The sequence below is a fragment of the Hemicordylus capensis genome, chromosome 1 (genome assembly GCF_027244095.1).
Source record: "Hemicordylus capensis ecotype Gifberg chromosome 1, rHemCap1.1.pri, whole genome shotgun sequence".
Classification (NCBI taxonomy): domain Eukaryota; kingdom Metazoa; phylum Chordata; class Lepidosauria; order Squamata; family Cordylidae; genus Hemicordylus; species Hemicordylus capensis.
In genome coordinates, this window is record NC_069657.1 from 394,970,569 (window position 1) to 394,981,270 (window position 10,702).

At 48.1% G+C, this 10,702-nt stretch overlaps 1 protein-coding gene across 1 annotated transcript in view; it reads left to right on the forward strand.

Annotated features, from left to right (window-relative positions):
- RSPH9 (radial spoke head component 9) overlaps positions 1-10,702 on the forward strand; it is a 35,504-nt gene that overhangs the window by 22,112 nt on the left and 2,690 nt on the right. The gene's annotated exons all lie outside the window — the stretch shown is intronic.

Consider the following 10,702-nt stretch of genomic DNA (forward strand, 5'->3'; position numbering starts at 1 on the left):
TGGCAGCTGAGAGAGGGCCATGCAAAAAGAGCCAGTGGTTGGTTGAACAGAAAAATGTTCAGAGCAATGTCCTGTTTGGAAAATGGTAAGGCACCTCCTCAGCATTCCCACCCGTCTTTGGCAGGGTGGAGGTTGCAATCTGCTCCATAGGGGGAATGGGAAGCTCCAGATCTTCATCCAAAGGATATTTTTCCCAGGCTCTTTCCTCCCACACAGCAGCTCCCTCCTTTCCCTCCTGGAGCCCTGACAGGCAGTTTTATTTTTTAATCCAGACAACATTTGGCTTAGCTGGCTTGGCGGGTGCAGCTTAAAAAGCAAATTCTATTTTTTTAAAAATTTGAAAAATAACAAAGTAATTGTGCAAAGCCTCTCTCATGAGTGCATTGTACACTAGGTCACTTATCCTTAGTGAATGCTTTGCCAGTGCTGATGTACTTACTGTATATCCCAGCATGTACAGCACAGGATACAGAGCCACACTCCTCCTTCACTTCCTCAACCAGTGCTTGGTACTTGCTGTTGTTTGCGCAACTCAGCCACCAAAGGTACTGATAGTGTCAGCAGAAGCAAGAAACATGCCTTCTTTATTTGTAGACAGTGTTGGACTTAATTATTAAAAACAAAAAAGTTCTGAGGGTACAAGAATTAAAAGTGAAAGCAAATGCTATACTGATAATAGCAGTGCAGCAGAAATTACACACAGCATAGTGTGCATGGAACAGCCCTTGCCTCTGCTGCCAGCAAGAATGGGTTCTTGGCTGGCATGGAAGCTGTAGGCCCACATCCCTCTTGGGTGGGCCACTCACTACACATGTCATCAATAGGACTGCAGGCTTAGTGATGATTAAAATTGGCTGGATTCATATCAGTCACATTTATGGAGCATTAGTTAACCACCTGATCATATCTTAGATATGTTTGGGTTGTGCTTGATTCCATAAAAACACCTGAAATGGTCTTGTTTGTGATGAACATAATTTTAAATGTTTCCTTAGCGCCTCCTGAGAATTTCCAAGTATTTAAGAGAGACACGGTGAAATTCCTTTGGTGCACACATTCTTCCCTCCCCCCGACCCCCCATGCAGGAATTTGAGGCACATGATAGCTGAATAGCATGTCGGGGTTCCAAGTGATTTTATGGTAGAGAAGTGAGCCCCTCTTCATGCTTTTTTTTACTGGGTGCTTTAACTGTGAGCATACTCTTTTCCCTTGCAGATACACAATTAACTTCACTGTGGCATCTTCAGTAGCAAAAGGCAACAATGGGTGAAGTGAGGCATATGGTTTTGTAGCAACCTCAAGCTGATGTTTGTTTTGCAATCATTTATTAGAAGCAGTTCTGAAGTGCTTCCTCACTAGTTGTCAGCTGCCTCTCCATCACGGTTAGCTGCTGGTGACAGTCATCCAAGAGAGCACTGTTATGGGAGCCAACGTTTTGAAAAGTCCTACAGAAATCATGGCCTCTTGCTTTGTGAACGACACGAGCCTTAACTCACAGCCTGAACTCTTCAAGGAAGAAAGTTACAGACAGGAGCTCTTGTCTTGGTGGGGAATTTGGCCCAAATCTTTCTAAATTGAGACTTGGTCTCCATTATGTGAAGCACTTGGTTGATTGCAACTAAAATGGTGGCATGGGGGAGCGAATGGCTCTCTTGGGATAGGTGGGGTCTCAAATCTGCTGCTCAAAGCTTAAACAAGAGAAATGGGACATTGTGGTGGATCTGAAATTTGATTGGCAGGTAACAGAGAAAGCAGCCATCTGTATGCTGTCCTCTCTTTGGAAAGCAGGCAGCTGCTGTGTGCACCAGCTGTATTTCTGAATGGCCTTTAATGGTAGTCCCAAAGAGGATGTCCCAAAGAGAGAATGTTTCAGAAATCAGTCTAGAAAAATATGGATTGCTGGCTAAGGCTGAGTTGGAGAGGACATAGCAGCTTGGCCCCCAGAAAAGGAGAGGTAATTGCTGTTCTCTGAGTATCTCAAATAATGATCCTACAGATGGGTTTTAGGTATAAATTATGTAACCAACATACATACTTACAAATAGCATACAATTTGGCATCCTAAGGGTCCCTTTTGATATGGAATATATATAGTAGTAAACATTTGCCAGGATCACTAGCAGGATGCATTTCTGAATTCGTTCTGGTGCCTCTATATTGACTTTGTGGGATGTACATGAGGACTTTCATCCATGAATCCCTTTCCTTTCATTGCAATATTTGGTGGTGTTTTTTTTCTGTTTTCTCAAAACATCTCCTAGCCTCAGAACTGAATTAATACTCTTGCTTGCTTCACTCCCATGTTATGTTCTCAGGCAGCCAGTTCAGGTACAAAAACACTGAGCAGTCCATTGCCTTTCTGTTCTAGAAGAAAGTTTATTTTCACATTGTCTCTTAATCTTCTCAGCAGTACCAAAGCATAATTAACATTGAAACTAATCCCTTTACTGCCCTAGTGCACACTTCCTGCAAAGGTGGAGTCAAAGCAGGCTCCAAGGAAAATTAACTCCTCTATGAACTCTTCCTGAGCTGAAAGGCCTGTTAAGTGTTCCTGTCATTTACTTTCTTCATTTTCCTAAGCATGTGCACTAGCCAAACTTCCTTTTTGAGAGTGTGTCTAGGCAACCGGTTAACAAGTGTCCCAACTGCATTTTGTTTCTAGCTAATTGTTCCTTGAGTGTGGGACTATACAACACTATTGTATCCAGCCTACATGTATTCTTGCTTTGGTGATAAAACAGTACTACTGTTTGTGCCTCCCCTTTAAAAACTGGGTACTTTCCATCAATGGAGAGGGGAAGCACACGGCCTTCACAATAGAGATGTGCAATTCGATTTGTGCTAAATTGGAGGCAGTTCACGAATTTGACCTTGAATCTCCCCCCAAAAGGAGGGCCTGATTTGAGGTTGTATTGAATCAGCCTCAATTTGATGTGAATTGATTTGAGGAATTCATGCTGCAGCCACCATTTTGTCTGTGTTTTTCTCTTGCTGATTTGGCTTGCTGGAACTGGCTTCCAATTGGCTTGAGATCTCCTTGCTTCTTGGTTGGCTTGTTGTCATTCAAATCAAGTGTTGGCATAGGCAACTGTGCCCCCATTGGGTGGGAGGGGGAAGCCAATTGAGGAATTTTCAAAACGTCTAGAAGGGGCTGCTTGAAGACAGAGAGAGATACTGCTTTTGTTCCTCAGGAGAGAAGGATCAGAGAGAGACATTGAGAGCAGAGTGGTGGTGTTGGTCTGGGCCAGCCAGTTGTCCTGGCCCACAAAGATAGAGAGTGCTTACTGGGCTTATCTCTGTGTGTGTGTGTGTGTGTGTGTGTGTGTGTGTATACATATACATATACATATACATATACATATACATATACATATACACACAAACCTTTTATTTGCAGTGCTACGACTGCTTTATTTTTTCATCACCTGGGCCATTGGGGAGATTATTGCTTTGGACGACCAGCCATTCCAGGTGGTCTGACTGCTTGCCTCCGACTACAACATCCCCCTCACGCACTACTTTTAGCAGGTGGGTTGTGCCCTCCCTCTACCAGTCATGCAGGAAGCCTGTGTTGGGGCTGCTGTGTTCAGTAGGGCCTGACACCAGCATGCACTTCAGGGTGGATCTGTGAACAAGTCCCAGTGGAAGGAACATTGCTTCCCTTTTGTGGGGAGGAGAGTGGCATGGCCAGCCCCTCCCATGCAGTGAAGCACAGGTGGGCTGTGCTGCATGTGGAGGTGCTGGACGCTGGACACAGCGCAGGTGAGCTATAGGCAGCCATGGATAACCAGGTGCTGGAATGGCTGTCTGGGCAGCCAAACCTTAGCTGAGGATTAATGGTCACCAAAAATACCGCCAACATAACAGGGTCAGTTCGTGTTCCTCTGTTGTGTGGCACACACTCTGTACCAGGCAGGGATGGGGAAAGTTCGAAGGTAGTGGGGGTGCACTTACCCCTCCCTCTACTCCCCCCCCACTGGTGCTCTGTTTGCAAAGGGTCTGTCAGAGCAGCAGTGTATCTCCCTGCTGCCCCATGGCCTCCTTGTTCCTGACGTCACCAGAAGTACCTGATGTTCCTGTGTGTGTTGGTGCGCAAATGCACACGTCAGGCACACAATGCATGCAGGCGCATCAGGTACTTCTGGTGACATCAGGATCGAGGAGGCAACGGGGCAGCAGGGAGGTACGCAGCTGCCCTGATGGTCCCTTTCCAAACTGAGCGCCAGCAGGGGAAAGTGGAGGGAGGAGTAAGTGTACCCTCCCCTGCCCTAAAAGTCAAAAACACCATCACCTTCATGCTGGTGGACCCGCTGGTTGTTCGAGCCAGTTCGGAGGCCCATAAAGGGCTTCTGAACCGGATCCATGCACATCCCTAATACCTGGTTATGCAGGTCTTTCTGGGGCTGCGGGCAGGTGAGACATCCCCATTGCAGCATCTGCCATGGCTGTTATTGTGGAGAAGTGCCACAAGATAGCAGCTTACTTCCACCAGAGCGAAAAGGTTAGGCGTATGCTCAGGGAGAGTCAACTTGAGCTGGGTCTTCCTGAACACCTGATCCCTCAGGAAATTCCGACCTGGTGGAATGCCACCCTTTTCGTGCTCCGGGTCCTGCAGGAGCAAGATGCAGCCATCCATAGCCTGGCAAGGTGTGTCATGGAAGTATGTGACCTATCCAACCAGGACTGGGGACTCCTTTCCGAGGTTGTCTTGGCACTTGAGCTGTTCTTGGTTGCCATGAACAGCTTGTGTGCAAGACAGCAATACTGAGCCAGGCTTTGCCTGACATTCTTCTCCTTGAGAAGATGATAGGTGAACTCCAGATCACGCTGACCACTGAGGAAACAATCGCCTTGGCAGGTTGGCTGAGGACTGGAGTGGTGGATTGGCTCAGGACACCTTCGGTAAATGGGCAGAGCATTGTTTGTCCTACCTATGTGACCCAAAGATGAAGGGCAAAGGGGTCACCCCGATCAGCTGCCCAGGTGGAGGGACCTGGTTGCAGAGGGTAGGCAAGCTGAGGATAGGAGGTTGGGGTGAACCAGGAGAAGGGTTCTGGAGCACCTACTGCTACTACATTCCACCCCTAGCAGCAGTATCACTGTCACTTCCAAATCTAGAAGCATGGTGTCCCTGGCACCACAGATGGCAGCTCTATGTAATATTTCTTGGTGATTGCTGTGATGAGCTCCATGTCTGGCCTTGAGACTAACTTGTGCTTCACTCACTGCTCTAGTCTGCTCTGCAATCTGCATTACAAGGTGTACTCGGTCAAAATGTGGCTGAAGACATTGTTCTAGTTGACCTTATGGCGTGTTGGCTGTTAAGGGTGCTGTTGTGGCAGCTGTTGCAAGTAAGGGCAGAGTCATAATTGTGTTAGAGAAAGCAACCTGTGCTAGTGATATTACTGCAGTGCAAGCACTGTGGCAGAAATGGATGCTAGGTCAGTGATTTTTTGTTTTGTTTGGGTCATCTTTGGGGAGTGTGTTTGGCAAAATGTGGTGTTCTGTGTTAGGAGGGACTGTGTATGCAGTGTTCTGCAGTGTTGTTTTTCAAGGTAGGGTTGCAAAATTAATTGTTGATACTTACCTGAAAGGTCGTTCTCCTCAGAAGTATGGGTTGTATGCACTGCCTATCATGGGTTGACTCAACCTCCTGTAGGGACAGCACCACTATCCAGCACAGAGACAGGGACAATCACAGAGCTTTGCTGTATTCAGGAGGGAGGAGCAGTCCCCTCAATCATAGTATGTAGCCAGCTCACTGACACTTCATTGCCAGAAAAGGTAAGAAAAACAGATTGTAATGCCACACGACTCACAACACTCGCGGGGGTTAAAGAACCCTCCCCCCAGGTATATCACCTAGAACTAACACAACACCCTCCAGGGAGAACAGTCTCCCCAGAAAGGAATGCTGCCCAAAGGGTAGAAAGGGAAAGTACCCAGACGAACTGGGTGGGGCGAATAGAACCCATACTTTTGAGGAGAATGACCTTTCAGGTAAGTGTCAACTATTCATTCTTGCTCAGAAGATGGTTGTATCTGCTGCCTATCACAGGACCTACCAGAGCCCCTGCAGAAAACTGGGTGGGAATTGGAGAGTCTGGTCCCTAAGTTGGAACCACCTGTTGCAGGACCCTCCTGCCAAATGCAGCATCGTCTGAAGCCCAGTTCTGAATCTTATAATGTTTCACAAAGGTAGACATGGTTGACCATATGGCAGGCTGACAGATGTCTACCAATGGGGCCAGAGTGGAAAGAACAGCTGAGACAGCGGTGCTTCTAGCAGAATGTGCCATAACACCCCATGGGGAAGTGCACACCTGCAGCAGAATAAGCCAGTTGAATTCAACGGTAGATCCACTGCACCAGGGTGGATGTAGAAACCCTCTTGCCCAGAGAACAATCCCTAAAGGAAACGAAGAGAGACTCAGAAACCCTGAATAAGCATTAGTACGCCTTGGGTAAATTTTCACGGCTCTGTGTACATCCAACGTGTGCCACTCCTCCTCTCTGAGCGAAGATGGTGTAGGGCAAAAGGATGGCAACATCAGCTCCTGGGACCAGTGAAACACCAAATTCACCTTTGGTAAGTAAGTATGGTTGGTATGAAGTAGAACATATTCTGGGGGAAACAAGCACAGCTCCTTTCGCACAGAAAGAGCTCCTAAATCAGAGAACCTTCTTGCGGCTGTAATTGCAACCAAAAACAACATCTTAAGAGACAATAGTTTAAGGCAGGGTTTCTTAACCTTGGGCCACCAGATGTTGTGTGACTACAACTCAAGGCCATGTCTGAGGATGATGGGAGTTGTAGTCCAACAACATCTGGGGCCCCAAGGTTAAGAAACCTGGTCTAAGGGATACCGACCTGAGGGGCTCAAAGCGTGCCAGCGTGCCTTGGTAAGGGCCCTAAGAACCAGGTTCAGGTCCCACGTGGGGAACTTATGTACTGTAGGAGGTTTTAGGACAGCTGCTCCCCTACAGAATCTTTGGATATACGGGTGCCCCACCAGAGTAGGGGTGTCCTGCACATCTAAGACAGAGGCAATGGCAAAGACCGGGTGTCGAAGGGCCCCTATCGAGGCCCTTATGCAGGAACCCCAAGACCTGGGGTATGGAAGCTGACAACGGTGGAACCCCTTGCATGTCACACCATTTGGAGAATGCCTTCCAGGTTGACTGGTAAATCTTAACCGTGGAAGGGCGATGGGAGGCCATGATGATGCTTTGAACCAACTGGGAATATCCACAGGCCACTAAAGATTCTTGCTCAATCTCCAGTCGTATAGATTGTGCCTTTCTAGTTCCGGATGGAAAATCTGTCCCTGCCTGAGAAGGTGACTGTGGAACCCCAGGGCCGTTGATACCTCTATGGGCAGTTCTACCAGGTCCAAAAACCAAGGCTGATATGTCCAATGTGGAGCTACTAGAATGACCTCTGCCGCTGCTTAATGTATCTGGCGTACCGTCTGTGGGAGTATTGCTGTGGGGGGAAAGGCATAAGTCAGGCCCTCCAGCCAAGGCGCTGTCAGGGAATCCACCCCCTTGGCCCCTAGTGTCATGTATCTGGACAAAAATCAGGGCAGCTTGGTGTTTTCCTGGGTGGTGAATAGATTACTGGCAAGCTGAACCTCCGAACAATCCAAGAGAATGTCTGATCGCCCCGGGACCACTCTGCCTGATCTATCTGAGACCAGCTCAACCAGTCTGCCACTGTGTTGAATACCCCCTGACATGGCCTGCCTCCTGGGACAGCAGGTTGGCCTCTGCCCAGGACATAAGAAGATTTGCTTCCCTCATCAGAGGCCAGGAACTTTCACTGCCCTGGCAGTTGATATGGGCCTTTGCAGTTGTTCTGTCGGTCTGAACTAGCACATGACAGTTCTGGAGAAGGAACTCCTGAAGAGCGTACCTTATTGCCCGGAGTTCCAGCCAGTTTATGCTACTTGCTCTTTCTGCTTCGGACCAGAATCCCTGTGCCAGAAGGTGGTAACAATGCCTGTCCCCCAAGCCCTGAAGACTGGCATATGTCATAACTTGGACCCAATTGATTGGGAGGAACCTAACCCTTCTCAGGTTGGCCAACGACGTCCACCAATGCATGGAGAGCCGTACGCACTCCGATAGATTGATCGTGAGCCATGATCTCTCCATGACCTGATCCTGCCAAGACAGGAGAAACCATTGGAGGGGACATGAGTGAAACCGACCCCATGGGACTATTCCTATGGTTGAGACCATGATCTCCTACAGCTGACTCAGTGACAGTATGTCGAACCTTGGCCGCCGTACCAACAACTCGCACCTGGACACCAGCTTGCATCTGTGATCTGGGGGGAGGGTCACCACCCCTGAACAGTGTCCCCATCTTAGTCCTGGGATTGAGGGAACTCTTTGCAACATTGACAATGAAGCCGTGGGCCTCCAACACCAAGGGGGTGGCCTGGACATCCTCCAAGCTCTTCTGAGGTGAGTGTGATCTTAATTACAGATCATCCAAGCAGGGATAAAGATGGATGCCCTTGGTCCTCAAGTGTGCCATGAGTGCCGCCATTATCTTGGTGAACACCCTTGGCACAATCAAAAGACTGAAGGGAAGTGCCCGATACTGGTAACGGACGTTGCAGTACACAAAGTGAAGGAAGCGCCTGTACTGGATGTGTATTGGTACATGAAGATAGGCCTCCTTGAGGTCCACCAAAGTTAGGAAGCCCCCCCCCCAAACTGGATGGCCATCAGAACTGAGCAGAGGATCTCCATGCGAAACCCCCCCTTTTTCTCAGAAACCTGTTGACAAATTTGAATAGCGGTCCAGAATGGCCCTCCATTCTTTTTGGGTACCGGGAACAATATTGAATAAACACCTTGTCCCCTTTTGGCCTCTGGCACCGGTTCGATGGCCTGTATCTGCATCAGGTAACATATGGCCTCCAGCATCAGGGTATGCTTGGACTCCTTGTGGGACTTCAGGGAGGGCAGGAACTGATTCAAGGGCTGGAAGGAAAATTCCAGCTAGTAGTCCTGGGACACAGTCTGGAGAATCCAGGCATCCTTGCATGTCTGTTGCCAATTGTGTGTGAACACCTGCAATCTGCCCCCCACCTACAGGGGAGCTGTGGACTGTCTCAGAGAAGTCATTGGTTGCCACTATGTTTGTAACCCAGCTTGGTGGGCTGGCCAGCCTATTGAGCTCTGTGGGATGGGTTGTCTCGAAAGGAAAACTTTGGTTTTGACCAGGGGAGCCTGTCCCGTCTATTTTGGCGGAAATGAAACCCAAGTTTGGAACCCTTTGAGTGTGAAGATGCAGACTGGAAGGTCTTACGTGCTTCCCTCTGGTTGACGGAGGGTATGGCCTTCTTTCTATCTTTGGTTTCAACCAAAATGGGTTCTAATGCATCCCTGAACAGTTTCCCACCTTTGAAGGCTGAATTGGCTAGGTTACTTCTGGTCCACCTTCTATGGAAGGTAACATCTGATGCTAGGGTCTTGACTGACAACTGAGTGGCATCTAGTGAGGAATCGGCCATAAAGGCTGCAGCCTTGACACCACTTATTTATTTAGCACATATTTTTATTTTAACCTAGGAAGTTCAGGTGGAACCAGTGGTAAGAGCTCCTTAACCCATAGTATAGAAGCCCTTGCAAATATCGAGTTGGTCATTGAAGAACACATCGAAAGGGCTGTGGCCTCATGCAAACCTGCACAAGGTGTCAGGTGCGGGAGAGGTTGCTGCCACCCACTTGGCCTGACACACGGAATGTGTGGCAGAGTCCTCAGAGAGAGGGGGATGCCTCTCTTTTGCTGCATAGGGTGCAGTCAGCCATGTTAGAGAAGCCATGAAGTGCTGCAGCAGAGGTGGTCAGGGAGCTCTGTCGCAATCCCACGGTGCTGTCTCCCTGGTTCTCCCTGACTATAACTAGCCAGCAACTGGGTGGGTGGGGAATGAAGAACAAAAAGCCAGATCTAACACTTGATAAAATCATGGAACAAACTTTTCAACACTGACTGGAGAGACAGGGTGAAAAATGGAGGTGGAGGGAATTGCTCCTCTCTCCTGACTATAGCAAAGCTCTGTGATTTGCCCTGTGTCAGAGGAGGAGGTTGAGTCAACCCATGATAGGCAGTGGATACAACCCTCTTCTGAGGGAGAATGTGTGCACTGCTTGTTTTGCCCATAGGCAAAAGTGGGGACCTCAAATCATCCCATTGTTCCCATGAGTAGGTCCTAAGGTACCAAAGTGGGTTGGGTAGTAGGGCAGGATGAGTGCTACCTACCACCCAACACACAAAAGAAACGGGCAAGCAGGATGCATAGTATAAAATGCCTTTCTTGTTTTGTCTTGTTGGTCACTGACTGTAATAAAGATTGACTTGATTTGTCCTCCTGAGACAGTTTAGGTGTCTTATTCCCAGCAAAAGAAAGTAGTTAGTTAATCCTCGTAGTATATATGGCAATGTCGGATGGGGGAAAACCAATTACAACTGCTGGAACAAAAAGCCAACCCAGAAAATCCCAGAATTATGGAGTTGGAAGAATCCCAGTTAGTAATCTGTAGTGAAAGATCATCCATGCTAGTCTAATAGTGCGGCTATGTTTTCATTCTCAGGGCTTGATGACAGGTACCCCATGATAACTGAGGCATATTAGCATGATTTTTTAATTAGTTTATGGAACTCTCAAAATACAAAAGTGGCAGA